Source organism: Oncorhynchus kisutch, linkage group LG28 (assembly GCF_002021735.2).
Source record: "Oncorhynchus kisutch isolate 150728-3 linkage group LG28, Okis_V2, whole genome shotgun sequence".
Classification (NCBI taxonomy): Eukaryota; Metazoa; Chordata; class Actinopteri; order Salmoniformes; family Salmonidae; genus Oncorhynchus; species Oncorhynchus kisutch.
In genome coordinates, this window is record NC_034201.2 from 24970324 (window position 1) to 24992784 (window position 22461).

General features: G+C 44.0%; 1 protein-coding gene across 5 annotated transcripts in view; it reads left to right on the plus strand.

Moving 5' to 3' along the window:
• The first annotated feature begins 12271 nt into the window (after window positions 1–12271).
• The window catches only part of LOC109873192 (angiomotin), a 63608-nt gene continuing 53418 nt past the window's right edge, over window positions 12272–22461 (plus strand). For 3 of the 5 annotated variants that reach the window (XM_020464780.2, XM_020464781.2, XM_031807592.1), the window contains exon 1: window positions 12275–12656. The gene's annotated coding sequence lies outside the window, so the exon portion shown is untranslated. Of the gene's footprint in view, window positions 12657–22461 lie in introns of all 5 variants that reach the window. The other 2 variants (XM_031807593.1, XM_031807591.1) reach the window with 2 other exon arrangements.

The following is a 22461-nucleotide window of genomic DNA, read 5'->3' on the forward strand; positions in this document are numbered from 1 at the left end:
CCTTCCAGAGAGACATCAGGAATTGTAACATACTCTGTTTCTGTAGCGTTCGTCGTCTTCCTCTGACGAGGAGTATGAAATGTCGGAACAATGCGCAGCGTGGTATGTGTCCATATTTATTAAATGAACACGGAAATAACAAAATAACAAAGAGAAACTAACGAAAACAGTTCTGGCTGGTGCAGACACACAACAGAAAACAGAAAATCATCCACGAAACACAATAGAAAACAGGCTCCCTAAATATGGTTCTCAATCAGGGACAACGATTGACAGCTGCCTCTGATTGAGAACCATACCAGGCCAAACACAGAAATAGCAAATCATAGAAAAACTAACATAGACAACCCATCCAACTCACGCCCTGACCATACTAAAACAAAGACATAATAAAAGAACTAAGGTCAGAACGTGACAGTTTCACGGAAACATGGCTCTCTCGGGATATACTGTCTGAGTCCATACAGCCAGTTGGGTTCTCAGTTAATGGCACAGACAGGAATAAATATAATTTTGGGAAGAAGAAGGGTGGGGGTGTATGTTTCATGATGAACTATTCACGGTGTAATTGTGATTACATACAGGAACTCAAGTACTTTTATTCATCCGATCTAGAATACCTCAATCAAATGCCGACTGTATTACCTCCCAAGATAGCCGTGAATATTCCCCCTCAAGTTGATACCACGATGGCACTCAAATAAATTCACTGGACTTTATGCAAACTGAAAACCACAAGGAAGTGTCCAGGAGATGTTCTACCCACTCTGACTTTTAAAACCTACCCTAACCAGAAACCATGGATAGAAAACTGAAAGTGGAGTTGCAAAACAGTTGATCAGACATGAGATGTACAATTGCCAAATACATTTAATCTCAGTTTTTCACAATTCCTGACATTTAATCTTATTAAAAATTCCCTGTCTAAGGTCAGTTAGGATGACCACTTTATTTTAAGAATGTGAAATGTCAGAATAATAGTAGAGAGAATGATTTATTTCAGCTTTTATTTATTTAATCACATTCCCAGTGGGTCAGAAGTTTACATACACTCAATTAGTATTTGGTGGCATTGCCTTTAAATTGTTTAACTTGGGTCAAACGTTTCAGGTAGCTTCCCAAAATAAGTTAGGTGAATTTTGGCCCAGTCCTCCTGTCAGAGCTGGTGTAACTGAGTCAGGTTTGTAGGCCTCCTTGCTCGCACACACTTTTTCAGGTTTTCCCACAAATTTTCTATGGGATTGAGGTCAGGGCTTTGTGATGGCCACTCCAATCCCTTGACTTTGTTGTCCTTAAGCCATTTTGCCACAACTTTGGAAGTATACTTGGGGTCATTGTCCATTTAGAAGACCAATTTGCAACCAAGTTTTAACTTCCTGACTGATGTCTTGAGATGTTGCTTCAATATATCCACATAATTGTCCTCCCTCATGATGCCACCTATTTTGTGAAGTGCACCAGTCACCCTCCTGCAGCAAGGCACCCCCACAACATGATGCTGCCACCATGCTTCACGGTTGGGATGGTGTTCTTCGGCTTGCAAGCCTCCCATTTTTCCTCCAAACATACAATGGTCATTATGGCCAAACAGTTCTATTTTTGTTTCATCAGACCAGAGGACGTCTCCAAGAGTACGATCTTTGTGCCCATGTGCAGTTGCAAACCGTAGTTTGGATTATTTATGGCGGATTTGGAGCAGTGGCTTCTTCCTTGCTGAGCGGCCTTTCAGGTTATGTCGATATAGGACTCGTTTTACTGTGGATATAGATACTTTTGTACCTGTTTCATCCAGCATTTTCACTTGGTCCTTCGCTGCTGTTCTGGGATTGATTTGCACTTTTCGCACCAAAGTACGTTCATCTCTAGGAGACAGAACTCGTCTCCTTCCTTACGGTATGACGGCTGCATGGTCCGATGTTGTTTATACTTGCATACTATTGTTTGTACAGATGAACGTGGTACCTTCAGGCGTTTGGAAATTGCTCCCAAGGATGAACCAGACTTGTGGAGGTTTTGACTGATTTCTTTAGATTTTCCCATGATGACAAGCAAAGAGGCATTGAGTTTGAAGTTAGGCCTTGAAATACATTCACAGGTACACCTCCAATTGACTCAAATGATGTCAATTAGCCTATTAGAAGCTTCTAAAGCCATGACATAATTTTCTGGAATATTCCAAGCTGTTTAAAGGCACAGTCAACTTAGTGTATATAAACTTCTGACCCACTGGAATTGTGATACAGTGAATTATAAGGGAAATAATCTGTCTGTAAACAATTGTTGGAAAAATGACTTGTGTCATGCACGAAGTAGATGTCCTAACCGACCTGTAGTTTGTTAACATGACTTCAACTGTATGTAGCATTGTTTACAGACAATCACGGACTACAAAGGGAAAACTAGCCACGTCATGGACACCGACGTCTTGCTTTCGGACAAGCTAAACACCTTTTTCACCCGCTTTGAGGATATCACAGTGCCAGCGACGCAGCCCACTACCAAGGACTGTGGGCTCTCCTTCTCTGTGGCCGACGTGAGTAAGACATTTAAGCGTGTTAACCCTCGCAAGGCTGCCGGCCCAGATGGCATACGAGCATGCGCAGACCAGCTGGCTGGAGTGTTTACGAACATATTCAATCTTTTCTTAACCCAGTATGCTGTCCCCACATGCTTCAAGATGTCCATCATTGTTCCTGTACCCAAGAAAGCAAAGGTAACTGAACTAAATGACTATTGCCCTGTAGCACTCACTTCTGTCATCATGAAGTGCTTTCAGAGACTAGTCAAGGATCATAATCACCTCTACCTTACCTGACAACCTAGACCCACTTCAATTTTCTTACCACCCCAACAGATCCACAGACGATGCAATCGCCATCGCACTGCACATGGCCCTATCCCATTTAGACAAGAGGAATATCTATGTAAGAATGCTGTTCATTGACTAGCTCAGCATTCAACACCATAGTACCCTCCAAGCTCATCATTAAGCATGAGGTCATGGGTCTAAACCCCGCCCTGTGTAACTGGGTCCTGGACTTCCTAACGGCCGTCCCCAGGTGGTGAAGGTATGAAAAAAACACCTCCACTTCGCTGATCCTCAACACTGGATCCCCACAAGGATGCATGCTCAGCCCCCTCCTGTACTCCCTGTTCTCCCATGACTGCATGGCCACACACACTTTCAACTCAATCATCAAGTTTGCAGAGGACACAACAGTAGTAGGCCTGATTACCAACAATGACGAGACAGCCTACAGGGAGGAGGTGAGGGCTCTCAGAGTATGGTGCTAGGAAAATAACCTCTCACCCAATGTCAACAAAACAAAGGAGCTGATCGTGGACTTCAGGAAACAGCAGAGGGTGAATCCCCTTATCTACATCGACGGGACCGCAGTGGAGAAGGTGGAAAGCTTCAAGTTCCTCGGCGTACGCATCACTGAGAAACTGAAATGGTCCACCACAGACAGTGTTGTGAAGAAGGCACAACAACGTCTCTTCAACCTTGGGAGGCTGAAGAAATTTGACTTGGCACCTAAAATCCTCACAAACTTTTACAGATGCACAATTGAGAGCATCCTGACGGGCTGTATTGCCGCCTGGTACGGCAACTGCACTGTCCGCAACCGCAGAGCTCTCCAGAGGGGGGTGCGGTCTGCTAAATGCATCACCGGGGTCCAACTACCTGCCTTCCAGGACACCTACAGCACACGATGTCACAGGAAGGCTAAAAAGGACAAGGACAACGACAACAAGCACCCGAGCCACTGCCTGTTCACCCCGCTATCATCCAGAAGGCGAGGACTGTTAAATAGCCATCACTAGCATATTAGAGGCTGCTGCACTATATACATACACTTGAAATCACTGGCCACTTTAATAATGGAACACTAGTCACTTTATAATGTTTACATACTTTGCATTACTCATTACTTATATTCTATCCAATTCTACTGTATCTTAGTCTATGCCACACTGACATTGCTCGCACAAATATTTCCATATTCTTAATTCCATTATTTTACTTTACATTTGTGTGTATTATTGTGAAATTGTTAGATATTACTTGTTAGATATTACTGCACTGTTAGATCTAGAAAAACAAGCTTTTCTCTACACCCCCAATAACATCTGCTAAACACGTGTATGTGACACGAATCCTGGCACCATCCCTGCTGTGAAGCATGGTAGTGGCAGCATCACGCGGTGGGGATGTTTTTCAGGGACTGGGAGACTAGTCAAGATTGAGGGAAAGATGAACATAGGAAAGTACAGAGAGATCCTTGATGAAAACCTGATCCAGAGAGCTCAGGGCCTCAGACTGGGATGAAGATTCACCTTCCAACAGGACAATGACCCTAAGCACACAGCAACACAGGAGTGGTTTCGGGACAAGTCTCTGAATGACCTTGAGTGGCCCAGCCAGTGCCCGGACTTGAACCCGATCAAACATCTCTGCAGAGTCCTGAAAATAGCTGTGCAGCGACGCACCCCATCCAACATGACAGAGTTTGAGAGCATCTGCAGAGAAGAATGGGGGAGCTCCCTAAATATAGGTGAGCCAATTTTGTAGCATCAAACCCAAGAAGACTCGAGGCTGTAATTGCTGCCAAAGGTGCTTCAACAAAGTACTGAGTAAAGGGTCTGAATAGTTATGTAAATGTGACATTTCAGTTTTTTTTAATACATTTGCTAAAAATTCAAAAAAACTGGTTTTGCTTTGTCATTATGGGGCATTGTGTGTAGATTGATGAGGGAAAAAACTATTTAATAGATTTCAGAATAAGGCTGTAACATAACAAAATGTGGCAAAGTCAAGGGGCCTGAATACTTTCCGTATGCACTGTGTGTATGTGTATATATATATTTATATATATATACACACACAGTGTGGAGAACAAGTATTTGATACACTGTCGATTTTGCAGGTTTTCTTACTTACAAAGCATGTAGAGGTCTGTCATTTTTTATCATAGGTACACTTCAACTGTGAGAGACGGAATCTAAAACAAAAATCTATTTTTAAGTATTCTAAGTATTTGATACATCAGAAAAGCAGAACTTAATATTTGGTACGGAAACCTTTGTTTGCAATTACAGAGATCATACGTTTCCTGTAGTTCTTGACCAGGTTTGCACACACTGCAGCAGGGATTTTGGCCCACTCCTCCATACAGACCTTCTTCAGCTCCCTCCTAAGATTTTCTATTGGGTTCAGGTCTGGAGACTGGCTAGGCCACTCCAGGACCTTGAGATGCTTCTTACGGAGCCACTCCTTAGTTGCCCTGGCTGTGTGTTTCGGGTAATTGTCATACTGGAAGAACCAGCCACGACCCATCTTCAATGCTCTTACTGAGGGAAGGAGGTTGTTGGCCAAGATCTCGCGATACATGGCTCCATCCATCCTCCCCTCAATACGGTGCAGTCGTCCTGTCCCCTTTGCAGAAAAGCATCCCCAAAGAATGATGTTTCCACCTCCATGCTTCACGGTTGGGATGGTGTTCTTGGGGTTGTACTCATCCTTCTTCTTCCTCCAAACACAGCGAGTGGAGTTTAGACCAAAAAGCTCTATTTTGGTCTCATCAGACCACATGACCTTCTCCCATTCCTCCTCTGGATCATCCAGATGGTCATTGGCAAACTTCTGACGGGCCTGGACATGCGTTGGCTTGAGCAGGGGGACCTTGCGTGCGCTGCAGGATTTTAATCCATGACGGCGTAGTGTGTTACTAATGGTTTTCTTTGAGACTGTGGTTCCAGCTCTCTTCAGGTCTTCCATATCACATAATGAGTGAGGTGTGTTATGTCCTTTGTTGAATGATCTAATGAATCTTGACTCTTGTCAGTGATGCTTTTGCAGATAATTTTTCTGCGATGGGTGACATTCCTCTATGTTAGTGTCTAATCATGCATTCTAGCTTCCTCGAGTCATTCCATGTCAATTCAACAAGCCATGACACCCACCATCACAGATTGTTCTGAAATCGTTTCTGTAGTTTCTGAAACATTATTTTGTTGAAATTTTATTTTGATTTCTGAGAAATTCCGCTAATTGATTGCACCTAAATTGGCCCTTTTGTTTTATAGGAGTCACATAATATTCAACAAATAAAGTACATCTGTACCCAACATCCGATTTGGACCAAACCTCTTCCTACCTTTGAGTAATGGGGAATCCAATAAAATGGTCAAAAGCCACCCATGGACAACCCACATCCCACACGTATCCCACCCCAACAAACATTCTTTCTCATTGACCCCCATTGTAAAAGAGCCAACTACCTTGTAGATTTTTTGTCATTCAGAAATAACTAAACATGCCAAAAAAGCTGCTGTGTTGTTAATTGTACGTGTAACCAGGTAAAACATGCAGACCAACATTTCTCAAAACTCGAACTTAGGGAAATAGAGCCTGCGGGAAGAGCCTTATGGCTTCAGGTTATTTGGCATGGAAAATGGGGACCCGTTTGTAACTCCACTCACTAATTTTAGCTGTATAGTTCATCTGTTGGTTTTGCTGGTCAAATCAAATCATTAAAGAAAATGTTATTGGTCACAGACACGTGTTTAGCAGATGTTATTGCAGGTGTAGAGAAATACTTGTGTTTCTAGCTCTGACAGTGCAGTAATATCTAACAAGTAATATCTAACAATTTCACAACATATACCCAATACACACACATCTAAGTAAAGGAATGGAATTAAGAATATATAAATATATGGATGAGCAAAGTCAGTGGCATAGACAAAGATACAGTAGAATAGAATCGACTACAGTATATGAGATGAGTTATGCAAATATGTAAACATTATTAAAGTGACTAGTTTTCCATTTATTAAAGTGGCCAGTGATTTCAATTATATGTATATAAGCAGCAGCCTCTAATGTGCTAGTGATGGCTATTTAACAGTGTGATGGCCTTGAGATAGAAGCTGTTTTTCAGTCTCTCGGTCCCAGCTTTGATGCACCTGTACTGGCCGCACCTTCTGTATGATAGCAGGGTGAACAGGCAGTGGCTCGGGTGGATGTTGTCCTTGATGATCTGTTTGACCTTCCTGTGACATCGGGGGCTGTAGGTGTCCTGGAGGGCAGGTGGTGGTCTTGGCTAGTATATTGTTCTGGTCGGTAGCTAGCTAGCACTCACTCACGTGGCTGCTAGCACCTTCATGAAAAGGGGCATGAGGGAAAGCCTACAATATTACGTTTTTCTAAGTAGTGAGAATGCTCAGGAGCAGGAAATGTAGAAACATTTTGACATGTTGTACTTAAATGTAGTTTTGTAATTGACGAAAACAAGCCGAAAACAAGAAGATTGAGTTTAAAAAAGGTGAAGTTTTTGTGTGAGACAAAAGGGTAACCTAGCGAGGCAACCACATGTTGTTTTCCCCAAAGGCAGGCTGGTTGTGACGATCTATCTAATTCCGACTGGGACTCATTCCAGCATGATGATGCAAGAGGACAATGGTTGAACCAATAAGCACATTATTTTTCATTTTATTAAGGTAAGCAAAGTTGATTAATAAATTCCAATATATGAAGCCAAAATCGTATGATAAACTATAGCTAGGCTAGATAGATAAAGTTTTATTCGAATTTGAGCACTGTTTGTAAGCTAGCTACCTAGCTAACTTTGCTAGCAAGCTAGCTTGACAGGAAAAAAGCTAGATTACTTTAATGAACCACTTTACCAGATAGTTAGCTAACTCTTACAAACATACGTAATTTTTATATTATGGAATAGAGCTACAGACCCAGCCTGACATTACCAATTAGATAATTGTTACTTTTTATTTTAGTATTTCAGTGTGGAGTCTATGTTGAGGTGAGGGGACTATATTTCATGAAGCCATTAGAAGACTGTTGCTGACCTCTTTTGAATGCAGGTGATGGGCAGAGAGCTGACAGAGAGGAAGTTTGTATCTAAATTATTTATAATAAATTGTGTAATTAGTCTTGGTGATTCAATAGCCTAGTTAATCATTACATTACTTTTAACATGGTCTCTATGTTTTGTTCAGTCTGGCAGTAACCTAACTATCAGAGGCAGAGAATCTCTCTTTCCCTGCTAGTGACAACTGGATGTAAGTTGTTCTTATAATTTACATCATAATAATTATGCATAGCATTTTGTCTTCATTTTGGCAGATTATTTCTGAAGATTAACTCGTGTTTTTGCTCCTTTTTTCTTCTCCTCGGCAACCAGCCAGGCTGTATTGTTCCATAAAGAAGTCAACCTTAGTTGGTATCAAGATTGACGTGGGCCATCATTCAAACAATGAGATGCCTCCCCAGCCACCCGTGCATATTTCCAAAATATTTCAGCATATAATGACAACAAAATCTGGCCTTTATTTAATTGTTTATTATATTATTATATTCTTAGCTAAAAATATTACTATTTATTAGTAGTAACCATAATGTAACCATATGTCACCTATACGCTGGGAGTCAGGAAGCAGGTACAGAAGGTGAGTTTGATAATGAAGAATGCAGATAAATAAAACATGAGAAGCGTACAGATCGTGAATGAAAACAAACCAATACTGCCTGATGACTGAGGCTACTGAGGACTAAATAAGGGAAGGTAATCAATGTGATGAAGAGGTCCAGGTGTGCGTAATAATGGGGAGCAAGTGTGCGTAATGATGATTGCCAGGGGCGGTGGTTAGTAGACTGGCAACGTCGAGCAGGAGTAGGCGTGACAGTACCAGGAGTAGCAGGTTCCTGGTGGAGAGCCAGACGCGATCACCAGGATGGAACATAGGAGCCTTACTGCGGTGGCATTCACCTGCTCCTTCTGGCGGTGGATGGCACGCTGGAGCCTCACGTGGGCAGCGTTGCAAACCTCCTCTGTGCACCGAAACCACTTGTCCACTGCAGGGGCCTCGGTCTGGCCACGGGGCAGGGCCAGCTGATGCCCCAGGACGCAATGGAAGGAAGTCAGCCTGGTGGAGGAGTGACGAAGTGAGTTCTGGGCGTACTCTGCTTTCACAAGGCAATTCAGAGAAACAGATGGTAATTTTTGTGCGCATAGAAATGAGTCTCGAGTGCATCCAGGTGTGTGTGCCGCGGCGACTTTTCTTCACAATAAACAAACCGGCTCAGAACCGCCCAGGGTATGATGCCTTGTCCTCTTGTAACTGTACATTGCCCCCCCCCCCCCACTCACTCAGTCTGGCTTTAAACATACTCTTGTAATAGTAGAATGCACAAGGTGCAATTTCGAATTGGGTAGTGCATCATCAGTTCCTCTTGTCATGTTGGTCATTGCAGACCTTAGAGAGCTAGAAATGTCCAGATCAACTAACCCATGTCCAGCTGTTGTATTTTTATTTAGATTTTTTATCCCATTTATATTGTTGTCATTTTTTTGTCACTCAAATATCACATTAATACACATTAGACATGGCAAAATGTATAGAATTTCATGAAAATTGACAAAATTTGACAAAATTTGACAAAATTTGAAGAATTCCAGGACATAAGCTATAAAACTGCAAAATTCTCTCCACCAACCAGTTTGGACACTACATTACAGTAGAGTAGAGGGGCGGTAGGTAGCCTAGCAGTTAGAGCATTGGGCCAGTAACCGAAAGGTCGCTGATTCGAATACCCGAGCCGACAAGGTGATCAATCCTACTCTGCTTCCGGGCTCTGTAGTATCGAGATTGGAATGTGACTGTTGAACACAGAGACACTTGGACATCAAAAGGTTGAATAATTGAACAGTATTTCTGTATTACAAGCAGTTGGAGTGGTCCATGGACACTTAAGGAACAGTCATGTCGAGCTTGTTTCAATTGGTGACCTCATGAAGGACAGGAGACAAACATTACTGTTTCTTTGTTTGTATACACATCTCAATTATGGGATTTGCATCTGAATGTGGGAAAAATAAATGATTGAGTATAGGAATACTTTTGGAAAGATAACAATGTGATCTTAGTTTTCTAAATGAAAATAGTTTTTCATAGTAATTTAGGATCAGTCAGTGGCCACGCCCCGGTGAGCACAGATATTACACGGCGGCATGGAATGCCCCCTTTTCTACTAAGTATAAAACCCACTTCAGACAAAAATTTACATTAGGCCAGAAAACATGGCAGCTGTCGCTACATGTTGAAATGGTTCGCAACTCTACCAAAGGACAAGGCCAGAGAATGGGGAGATCATTCCCACGTTGAAATGGCTAAGAAATCTACAAACTAAAGAACAATTATTCAGGCTGCAGTTGTTTAAGTACTTTAGTCTGGTAAACGCATCCGGTCGATTTACCAAATTGTACTCTGATGTATCCATTATAACAAGATACATCTACGAAAGACTTTGATCTCTGGTGGACAGACCAGAGACTTTCTGTCGACAATCTATCCAGCAGACAGACTGGAGATCACAGAGAGGGACAACAAAGGCATACACTCGTAAATATGTAAATTGCTATTTATTTTCGAATGAGCGGTTGTTCATGTTCAAAGTATTAGCATTTCCATGAGTGTAGTTATCAACTCTGAATTTCCCACTTTTGAGCTGTCCCCACCCCTTTCCTTTCTCTACCAAGGCATCATATCGGTATCGTCCACGAGGGATTTTTCTTTGTGTCATGTTAGTAACCAATGTATGACCTACTGTGTGTTTATGTAATTCTGTGATTGATTAGTTAGTTAGTAAATAAATAATTAAGCCAATTTGTATATCGCTGATTCATGATTTATGTTAGGGTTCGTGCAGATATCCAAGGTGTTTGCAACATTCAGGTATGAGATTGATGAGGTAATAATACTTAATAGAAGACTGTAATCGATAAGATATTAAAATATCTGAAGAGTTAATTCGGGAAATAGAGACTCTATAAACATTTTCCCGTGGTGCCCCAACTTCCTAGTTAATTAAAGTTACATGATTAGTTTAATCACATAAGGAATAATTACACATAGATAATTGATAATTGATTTGATATATATATTTGATTTGATATATATAACAGTCTTCACATTTAATGATAGTCATGCTACGACAGTGCAGTATTGTAGAGTTCAGTACAGTAGCGCACACTAGAGTAGAGTATATCGTACTGTACTCAACATATCTACTTTACTGTACTGAACTCTACTGTGCTTTACTGTGATGTCCAAACTTGTGAAGATGTCTGATTGTTTCAGATTTGGTCTGGTCTGAACCAACCACATGTGGTCTTGTTTGGGGGAGGAGCTCATTACAATAATAGCCCGTGTGTAGAATAATACGTATGCAAAATAAAGATATTGCACATTTCTACCTTTGTGTACCTATTCAGGATTCATCACCATGGAGATAATTATATTAATTTCCATAGTTATGCATTTCTATATACTACAGATCAGGGACCAATGATGTAATTCTGTTACCATAATTCCATTACCGAATGTAAATCCACTTTACCTACTGGAGCTCAGTAAGACATCTTTGAAAATCAATTCGGAACAGATATTTAAGAGTTTTGTAGTTGCATAAAAAACCTGAAGGAGATTATACTGTAATTCTGTTAACAAACTTTGCATCTGCACATTTCCAGTAAATGTGTTTTTGTGATTTTTTGTGTGTAAATTCTTCAAAGAAGTCATTGTGCATAGAGATGTATGGTTTGTTTGGCAAACAATTGAATGTGAAAAATCTGAGTCAAAGCATAATTCCATTATCGTGGAATTGCCCGTTACCTAAAGTGCAATTATCTGAAATCAGGAGTGGACTGTATCAATACATTTGAATCACTTTGGCATTCCATCAAACTGAAGCTTGGAGACTCGTTTATCTTCACGTGCTTATTGCCCTTCTCTTTCAACTTCCAAAGCAGTCTCTATCCTGTGGTATAAAGGCACATCTGTACTACACAGGATGACTTAATTAATAAAAGCCGGTGAACAATACCACAAGTCTATGTGCGTTTGTAAAGATGGAAACTTCTCATATAGATACAGTACATTTACGGACATATATTTTACTCTTGCAACCATTTTCACATCGAAAAGGTCGTATAAAGTGAAATAGGAGAGGCACTGATTGGGTAGGTAACTAACTACACGATGCGTAAAAATAGTGACTGGAGCAACCATGTACCCGTTCGGTCCGGGAGTGGCTTTGGGACAGGCCCGCAGAGTTGATACCTTAACTTACAAAAAAGGCTTTTGTCATTTTTTTGTTATTGCATGAGCGACGATTCCAAAAGCCAACAGAAAAGCCGGCAAAATTGTCTTACTTCCTATAGCAGACTGGAGAAGGAGGGATTTCCCTCCTGAAAACTTCTTTCCAATGAGGGGGTTGGGGGTTGCACTTGCCCGGGCTCAGATGCATACACTGCTGCCGCGGTTTGTAGAAGGGGGCCATTATTTTATGCATTCCCTTCGTAGCGCAGTCAAGTGGAAAAAAATATTCCTCAACGTTTTAAGCAGTTGAAATGGGAAGGGACGCATACGCGTTATTATCTTGGATAAGAGAAAACGTAGCATGCTATTCGAAGGAAACCCGTGAAGTAACATGGATTAGTCGTATCATCATTTTTTAGAATAGTTTGAGAAATTTTGCTAAATATCCGCTCTTCATCGAATCTTTGGAAATACCCGAGCAGGGACGTCAACAACGGAGCAGTGGTGTAGTAGTTTCTCTGAAGTTTCATTGAAAGGTAGACACGACTACATAACGGAATAGTCTAGGCTACTGTAAACATTTGCTTATATTGTTTGCCATGACTTGTGAAAGTGTATGATTGGATATGCCATTTGTTGGTCACGCTACCAGAGGTATGTTTGTGTAGAGAGCTAAACAGTAGTCCAAGATGCATTTGTAGACATTTCCGTGGAAATAAGTGATCAGACGATGCTCATGTTTGGACACACCTGTGTCAGCCTACCCTGACACCGTGACTTTGACAGTCTGCAGATATGTGTGTGTTGTTACATTTGTATTGTGATTGTATTGGCACTGGAAGGATTGACCATGTTTACTCTTTCTCGCTCTCTCTTTCTCTCACGACAAATGTGATGTACTGTAGCAGTACATTGACACTATGTCACAGCATACAATGTTATATGTTGCCCTGCCCCACGTTTATTCAGTAGTTCCCAATACAATACCCCACCCCCTTTATTAATTCCAGATGAGCCAGCCATATATCCTGTAATTGACTACTGTACCTTTCATGCATTTTTGTGTCCTGTGCTCAGTTCTGAGCATTGCCTTCTATAAATACATTGCATGCCTTTAATTATGCATATATTATACAGTAGTAAAGACATAGACATGGGACCATTTAATTTTGCTTGTGGAGGTCCTCAAAAAGCTTCCCTACTTTATCATAACAAGATGAATGAACCTTATCAGTGTGAGCATATCATCAGTCTACATGTATCTTCACTCACGTTCAACCTCTAGCCTTTGTTGTGTGATAATACCATGGGGTAGCTCTGTTTGCCTGTGTGGAGACTTAAATTACGTTATCCCCTGTAGGGTCACAGATGTCCCTCTGCTCCTCATGAATTTGGTAGGCTAGCAGTAGTCAGGGGGATAGCTGGGCTGGCACACATAATGTCTCAGCTAGGAGAAGGGTTAGTATAGTCAGAGAAAGGACATGTAGACTAAACGTGTTAAATAACTTGTATCATTATAGACTATAAGTATGCTTTACATCAGGGGTTTCTTTTTAGCTGGTCACTTTGTAGAACATACTATGGGGGGAGTCAACGACTAATCATATTCACCTGAAAACGAATGGTTCAATGGATGCCGAGCTGGGCCATTGGAAGCACCGCCTTCCTGGCTATAATACCAGGGTTCGCATTCATTTCCTATATTCTTCGCTCTTCACTCGCCTGAACGAAGAACGTGTCATGCAATTTACAAAGTTTTAAGTACGCAAAGACTAAGAGATTCGGCTCCGACTTAGGTTTCTGCTAGTGGGGAGAGAGTAGTCGTCCCCCTAGATGTTGCAAGTTTTGGGTCTTTATACATTTTTGTACAACTACTTCCTGCTCTGCTTGTGTAACCAGTGCTTCCTTGCTTGAGTAAGATGGCCAGGTAAGAGTATGTTCAAAAAGGCTAACCAGCTGAGTTTGAACCTCCGACAGTGCCCCCGGGCATGTGGTTTCACAATGAAAAAATTAAAGATAATCATGAGTGCTGTTCTCTTTACCAGGGTTGGAAACATGCTCAGGAGGCTTTGGCTCGGACTTGTTCGTGTGACCATTGTCTCCGGCTTGGTTAAACTTCCATTGGGCGTTGTGCTGATATTGAGAAAGATTGGGGCTCTTCCCGTGTGGTCGGGAGAGGGCAGCAGTGGTGGTTAGTTGATACGGGTGTTATCCCGGTTTCTCTGGCAATGTTCAGAGTGTGGGGATGGTATACTATCCCTGGTTGGCTCTGGAGGGTTTCCAGAGTGTGAATTGGATGACATCAGTCCGGGGCAGCCTAAAACCCCAGCTTTGGATTCGGCAGGGGAGAGTGAACCATTGGTGGTTAATGTACCTTTGATGGAGCTGTGTCGTAGAGCGGCAGATCACCTAGGGGTGGATGCTGCAGATGTATCATATCAATATGCTGCAGGAGCGGAATAACACCATGGAGACGGAGAAGCCAGTTTCAGAGCTTCTCGACAAAATATGTGCTGTGTCTGATCCCGCTGTATTATCATGGCTGTGGAGAAAAGTATGGGGGTGAAGCTGGTGACTCAGCGCCACCTCTGACTGACATTGTCCTGTATTCCTGAGAGGGACAGGCAGTTGTATTTTGATGAGCCAGTTTCTCCAACAAGGTTGTTTGGCTCGGCTATGGAGTCCTTACAGGCCCATTTCGAGGAAAAAATTAAACAGGATGCAGCTCTTCGGGTCCTCTTCCCAGGAAAATCCTTCATGGAGGTGGCTCGGCAGTTCCCAAGGTGTGAAGGAAAGGGTCCAGGCCAAAGGTGGGTTGCTCACGGCATCAAGTTCTAGTTTTTGACCATGTTGGTGCTTCTGGACGTCTTGGCACAGACTGGTTCGAAGGAGAGCGGAGTGGAAAGCGGATTCGTCCGCAGCACAGGGAAAGAAGCAGTCATCTCGACCTTAGCTGGAGGCCAGGGGAGGGGACGTGTTCCCTGGGCCCTCCTCCCCACGTATTTACTGTGGCAACAGTGCTCCAAAGTGCTTCGGTTAATGTGGGAAAGTTACTGGTTGCCGTAGTGCCTGGCAGCGTGCTCTGTCAGTGGCAGACAATTTTGCCATGGGGGATGAGGATAGTGACGAAAGGTGTACGGTCTGCAGTTCGCTGTGCGTTCTCCTCCATTTCGTGGCAGCATTATGTCAAGGGTCCCTAAGGCCCTAGCTCTTGTCTTGAGAGAGGACATTGCCTCTCTCTTTCAAAAGCAGGCTATTCGGGTGGTCCCTGTTTCAGGAGTACAGAGCAGTCCCAGCGATTGGTTTGCATCCATAGATCTGAAGAATGCATATTTTCATATGGCTATATATCCTCCCCACAGCGGTTTCATTTCGATAGTGTGGCCTACACCTTTTTGGTTCTGCCTTTGAGGTTCTCCCTATTGCCCTGCACCTTTTCTATGGTGATGGAGGCGTTTTTTTTGCCAGGGGATCAGAGTATTGGCCTATCTGGACGATTGGCTGGTTGTAGTGGAGTCGAGGGAACAGGTGGAGCTCCACACTGCAACTCTGGTGTTCATAGTAAATCACAAGAAAAGTTGTTTGACTCCGGCTTAGCGCATTCAGCTTCTGGGTCTCGTTCTGGACTCGGTTCCGATTCATGTGTTTTTCCCAAACAGTCGCCTTCAGCCCTGGGCTGCCATGGCAGCGCACAAGTACACAGTTTCCTGGTTACTGCAGGTTTTCTGTGGTTTTTGGTCGATTCTATGTAGCATGTGTGCTGTTGTTTTGGACTTGTGGTTCCTTTTAAGACTTCTGACATTCAAGGCTTGCAAGGTAAGTATTGTTCTTGGAACAGTGAGGTCTATGGTCTTGGGCTGGGGCACTCTGTGCCTTTTCGCTTGTACCTGCGGTTATTGGGTCTGATGGCCTCTTATGATAGCTGTGGTGCTTTTGGGACTTGATGTGCTTGTTTCAGTGCTCGGTGATTGCTACGCGTCTGGACGCATCTCACCACTGCCATTGGTTGCTCGAGGTATCCGCGTCATGTCTAAGGGCGTTGACTCCTTGGAGGGACCCGAGACTGCTGTTGCTGGGTATTCACATGGGCCGCAGGGTGATCATGGCAGACATAACCTTACTGGGATTGGGAGTGCTATGTGTGGGTAATTTGGTAAGAGGGATTAGGTCAACAGCGCCGATGTTGGAGGACCAGCATGTGTTGGTAAGGTCTGACAACAGGACAGCGGTAGTGTACATCAACAGGTAGGGGGGACGGGGTCTCTCTCTCTCCTAAACCTGTCCCGTTATCTGCTCGTATGCATTTAACATCGCCAGGTTGATGTATCTTCCCAGATCTCTCAAAGTGGATGCGGATCTACTTTCTAGAGGGGTTCTATCTCTACTGAGTGGAGACTGCACCCCTCGGTGGTTGCCCAAATATGGGACCAGTTCGGCAGGGCTGATGTAGCTTTTTGCACATAGCATGAAATGTGAATTGTTGTCTGTTCTTCTCAATGAGGGATCCGGGCTCTCTGTTGGGAATGGATTCTTTGGTGTATCAGGGACATCCTGCTCTATGAGTTTCCTTCGGTGGACCTGATTCAGGCCACCGTGGAGAGGGTTTGTCAGAAGGATCTGTTGATCTGAACCCTGGTTCCCAGAAATTATCCACCTGTTGGGCGGGGACCCGTGGAGGGTTCCGTGTCATCGGGATCTATTGTCCCAGGCACACAGGAGAGTTTTTCACCCACAACTGCAGATATGGGATCTGTGGGTTTGGCCCCTGAAAGGTTGCATTTGACGGCCAGGAGTTTACCCTCGAACATGATTACGACCATAGTCGGCGGGTTGTATACACAGAAGGGGCGCGCATTTGAGGGTTGGTGTCAGGTTCAAGGAGTTTCTCCTTTTCAGAGCTCTTTGGTGGACATTTTGATGTTCTTGCAAGAGCTTTTTGAGCAGGGCCTTTTTCCACGCCATCTCGGCGTGTCATGTAGAGATTAACAGCTCTACCCTGGGGTCTCATCCTCTGGTGATGCGGTTTCTGAATGACGTGCATTGGCTCAGACCAGTGTCTAAGCCTATGGCACCGATCTGGGACCTGACATTGATCCTGGACGCTCTTTGTGAGTCTCCATTTGAGCCTCTGCTGTGCACATTATGCACGTATATGGATTGGACCATGGAAATCTGCGTTTGTGTACAGCTTTTTGTCTGTTAGCTAATCCAGCTCGGGGTAGGGAGCTTTTTTAAGCAGTGTCTGGCATATGACCGCAACGGACAAGGGTTGCCTAGCGGTGTGCATGCTCACTCCACTAAGGGTGTGGTGGCTTCTTGGGCACTGTTCAGGGGTATGACGATTGGTGTTATCTGTGCTGCAGGGATTTGGGGGTTCCCCACATACGTTTGTGAGGTATTATCGCTTGGATGTTACCGCTACCAGTTTGGCTCATAGTGTTATTTTGGCTGGGTTCTGGAGTGGGTGTTAGGCAGTGTGCAGGTTGCGCATTTATCTTTCTGTAACCCCTTTTTGGAGCAGGGGGTTTGGGCTCTCTGAAGAGCTGTACTGAGTTGAGGAAATTAATGCGAGCCCCGGTATTATAGCCAAGAAGGCAGGGCTTCCAAGAGTGGGCTCGGCATCCATTGGGCGTGATTTCAGTTTTCTTCAAGTGATTAGTATGATTTGTCGCTGACTCCCCCATAGTATGTTATAACTCGTTCCCTCCTCCAGGGAACAGTAGATATATTCATAACTGTACATCTGTAAACATTTTGGGCCAGGGACCTTTTTTGTGATAACAGATTCATCAGGGACTCGCTCAAAATCAGAACACAACTCTAGTGTGGTACATATAGTCTACAAGGAGTTTTACTATGACATCTGCAGAGCATGGCTGGATGAACCAAGTCTGTGCAGTTTTAAAGCTTAAATTACAGTGCATTTATGTAATAGTTTTGAGTTTAAAAAAAACTGATATGTGGAGTACTGTGGATACCAATATCCCTGTGAGCCTCCCAAGCCCATGTTGCCCAGGGTTAAGAACATGAATTGTCATTCTAAGCTAAATATGAGATGTAGTTGTTGTTTCCCCATTAAAGGGAAGTTGTGAATTGTTCTGTTTAGTCCACTCTTGATTACACACTAGTGACAATCTAACATATGTACAACTTATTTTCTTAATTTACCCACTTGCCACAAAGCCATATGGAATGATCTAATCCTTACGGGATGTTGAGGGAAGTGGATTTATTTCATTCATTTTTTAAATCTTATATCAAATTCAATGATACAAGGTCTACACCTACCCAATTCATACCTAACCCATTGAAATATAGTCATATTACATCAAAGACAGGCCAGCCAACCAGAGTCCATATCCGTTGAAAGTGTTTGTTTGTTAAGATACATTCCAGAGGGAATGCCATGGTTATTCTCTTTAACCAGAGGGCCAGTACAGGGATTTGTTTCTTGCCGTTTGACAGGATTCCAAGAAATGCTCAAATGACAAAGAACAATGACCTGCTCTGGTCTCTTGTCTGGTCTCAGTGTGTGTTTGGATCTGAACCAGTGTTGATTATCCCTCCCGTGTCCTGTCCCCTTCCTTTCTCTGTATGGTGGTCCTGCCCGGGCCAATAGGGAGCCTGGGGCCTTTGTTGAGTCGTATAGGTGGTGGTAAGTGTCTGCCAAAGCAGTGCCTAGCACCATTGACTCACAGCACTGGAATGTCTGACTGTTCCACTCACTCCCTTTCTCTCTGTCTTACTCTTTCCGCCTCCTCTCTCGTTCTCTCTGTAGTGCTGTCCCTCTATGTAATTGCTTGCCCCCTCAGCCTCCCCTTCTATCTCCATACTCCTTAGTCACTTCCTATCAATCTGAGTCCCTCATATTACCCCCCCCCCCTGCTCGCTTCTGTAGAGGAGGCCCAAAGTCACGTCTGCTTACTCAGCCTAGGAATAACCCACATGTCTTCCTCTGAGTTCACACGACGTACACAATGGATGCAGATGATCCACAATCTGTTTAATAATATCACTACACTCATTAATGAATGAAAATGCAACTTCAGTGAATTACTAACACCCTCTGAGCCACAGTGCTCCCTCTCTCTCTCTCTCTCACACACACACACACACACACACACACACACACACACACACACACACACACACACAGGAAGACACACACAGACACATATACACACACACACACACATGTACACACACACAACCTGTTGAAATCAACTCGATGACCCACCAGCCCCCAGCAGGAATGAGAAGAAGTGCTCTTCATTCCTACTCCTTTTTCCCGATGGGTGGTGTGATACTGTAACCGTTTAGGAGGGACATGAACTGTGGCCCTATTAAAAGAGCCATTGCATACCTTGGTGCTGGGAGAGTGGGAGGCTGGGTAACCCAATGCCTGTGACTGGAGCCAGGGCAATGTACCTGCTAACCCCAGGGAGGGAACATACTGCTACTACCACTCTGGAATGTGTCACAGTGTGGGAGACAGACTCCTGGAACTCATGGGAGGTAGGGGTGAGGGGATAATGCAAAAGGCATGGCCAGACACACACACACACACACACAAATAGACACATGCACACTCACTCATTTACACACATACACCCCGGACCATTCATTCACTAGGTCTCCAAGCGGACGTATCACTCTCAGTATAGTATCAGTGTTGTGGGACGAAACCATCCCAGCACTTCCCTGCTCTGATACCCCGGGCCTGCTCCACTTCCAGATGGAGTTTGTTTTGGACACATGAACATTTCCTGTCAAGGACCCGATCACATTCCCATTGCTGTCATGGGATGATCTCACTCACTCCTGAATCCAGATGAAGTTCTAATCAAAAGCACGATATAGTCATATAATGTGTGATGTATGTCAGTGGTAGTTTCATTGTCTACTGGGACAGAGTAGGATGGAGCATTGAGTCTGAGTCATTCCTTCTGCTGTCAGTCTTGTGATTGATCGTTGTATTGTAAATCTGGCATTATAGGACCAGAGAGATGGGGGGGGGGTGATATTCTTACCACTGCTGCTCCAGAAACATGCCAGAGAAAGGGCTGAGGCGAGGGGGTAAATAAAGGGGAGGGGTGAGAGGGAGTAGGGGGCAAGGTGACGGAGACAGGGGTGAAGTGAGGGGAAAAGGGGGTGAGGGAAGAGATGTGAGGGGGGATTGTCCCTGCCATTACTCAGTAGAGGAAGGCCAAATCAATCCACAGCCAGAGTGACGGAGATGAAGAGGGTTCTCATCTCTACAGCACATGCTTCCCATTAAGACTGTGTGTGTGTGTGTGTGTGTGTGTGTGTGTGTGTGTGTGTGTGTGTGTGTGTGTGTGTGTGTGGCGCACATGTGGTAAGGGGTTTAGGAAGTTGTATATGCGCAGATGAGGGGGTTTGCTGTGTTTCCGAAAGTTGGGCCTGTATCAGGAACATTTGTGTGTGTTGCGGAGAGAATGAAACCACATTACAGAGATTGTGATTGAGTTGGGAATAGAGAGCAATAGAAAGAATGAAAGGGCTCCAGAGAGAGGAAGCATGTCAGCTTTGTCAAAATGGCTGCTGCCGGGTTTGGTCCGATTACGACGACTTTTTCTCATTTAGGGAGAGGGCCAAAGGTCTTCAAACAGTCAGATACAATCACTTTCCCTCTGTTAGCTCCACAAACCCTCCCTGACCAACCAGAACTGGAGATTTGAGTCATTAAAATGAAGAGTTATTGAATTCCTTCTCTCCCCAACAAAGGACTCAGAAAAACAGTAAACTGATATGCCTCTGATATGTAGGTCAAACTGAATTAGGGGAATACTCTGGCACAGAGCTGCTGTTTTTGAAAGGCAAAGTGAAGGGCGCTGATTGACAGATTGAGGTATTGTGACAGAGAGCTGGTCGGACGCCCATCTCTATCCAAACAATGGCCGCCTTATTATTCCAAGAGTATCCTCATTGGAGTGAAGTAATGTGACCCTGTGGAGACTGCTCTCTCTCTCTTTCTCTTTCCATCCACCTCTACCTCGTTCTCTTTATTTTTGCTGCCTTTTCAACCAGCCCTTCCCATGTTTAATGGAACATGTTCCAGCTCCTCATATTAAACATGGCAACGGCCAGCCATGGAGTGAGGGATGTGGAGAAAATCGAAGGAGAAGGGGATATGGAAAGAGGTAAAGGGAGAGAGCAAGAAAGATCGTACAGGTTGTATGTGTGTGTGTCAGAGTTTCTTGACCTGGTTCTGTCTTCCCCAGTTGTGCTGCTGTGGGAGAATCTCCCAGGCCAGACCCCAGAGTAATGGACACCAAGGGAGAGTGTGGGCTTCATGCTCTCTCCCGCCACAGAGGGAGGGAGGGAGGGAGATGGGCGGCCTTTCTAGATTGGAATGTTGCATTTCCTGCTTGGTTCCTGCCATGTGTTTCTCAGTTTTCCCCTGTTCCCCCGATCTATCTCTTGCTCTCGGTCTTCCTCTCTTTCTCTCTCTCCCTTCTTCTCGCGCTCTTGCTCTCTCTCTTGCTCTGCACCACATTCCCCCCTTCTCTTCCCCTTCCTCTTTTTCATCCCCTCATGCCTTTCTTGTGACCTTCCCTACATATTTCTCTCCTCTATTCTAGCCCTCTTCTCCCTCGCCACCTCTCCCCCTCTCCCTCCCTCCCTGTTCCTCTCCCTTCCCTCTCCTCTTTCCCATAACAATATTGTCAGTGTTATCTTGTCCTACAATAAGTTGACGTGGAAGAGCTCTCTGGAGTTCATTAAACCACTGGATACTTTCCACTAATGTTCCGCTGTTATGTAAGCACTCCCCGAGAAAGATGACCGTGAGTGTGTTTTGTGCGCTGTGTGCATGTGTGTGAAGTGGGCCAGAACACTTTAGCTACAGGGTTGTTTGGGGTCAGTTTTCCTGATCTCTCTCTCCCCCTGTGTGTGTGTGTGTCAGGAGTTGGTTGCCATATTGGGATTAAAACCCACACATTCCCTGGAATGTTGTTCACCAGCTCCTTTTCTCACCTCTCCTCTCCTCTCCTACCCTCTCTGTTCTCCGGAATGTGACTGTTGTTGCCTCGGGCTAAGTATGCTACTATGCTGTGTTTGTTAGTGTACAGTTGACAGAAAACAGATACAGGACAATGACAGTCAACACCTTCAGGCCCATCTCTCTACGAAGGTAGAGTCAACTGGTTGGACCTGAACCAGAGGGGAACTTAGACACTGTTATCTGCCATCTACAGTTACAGTTGAAGTCGGAAGTTTACATACACCTTATAGGCTGACCACACCGGTTGACCGTTTTATGTGTGGATTAATTGTCGGAGTAGAGGATCTTGTGCATTTCAGGTAAAATAACAACTCAAT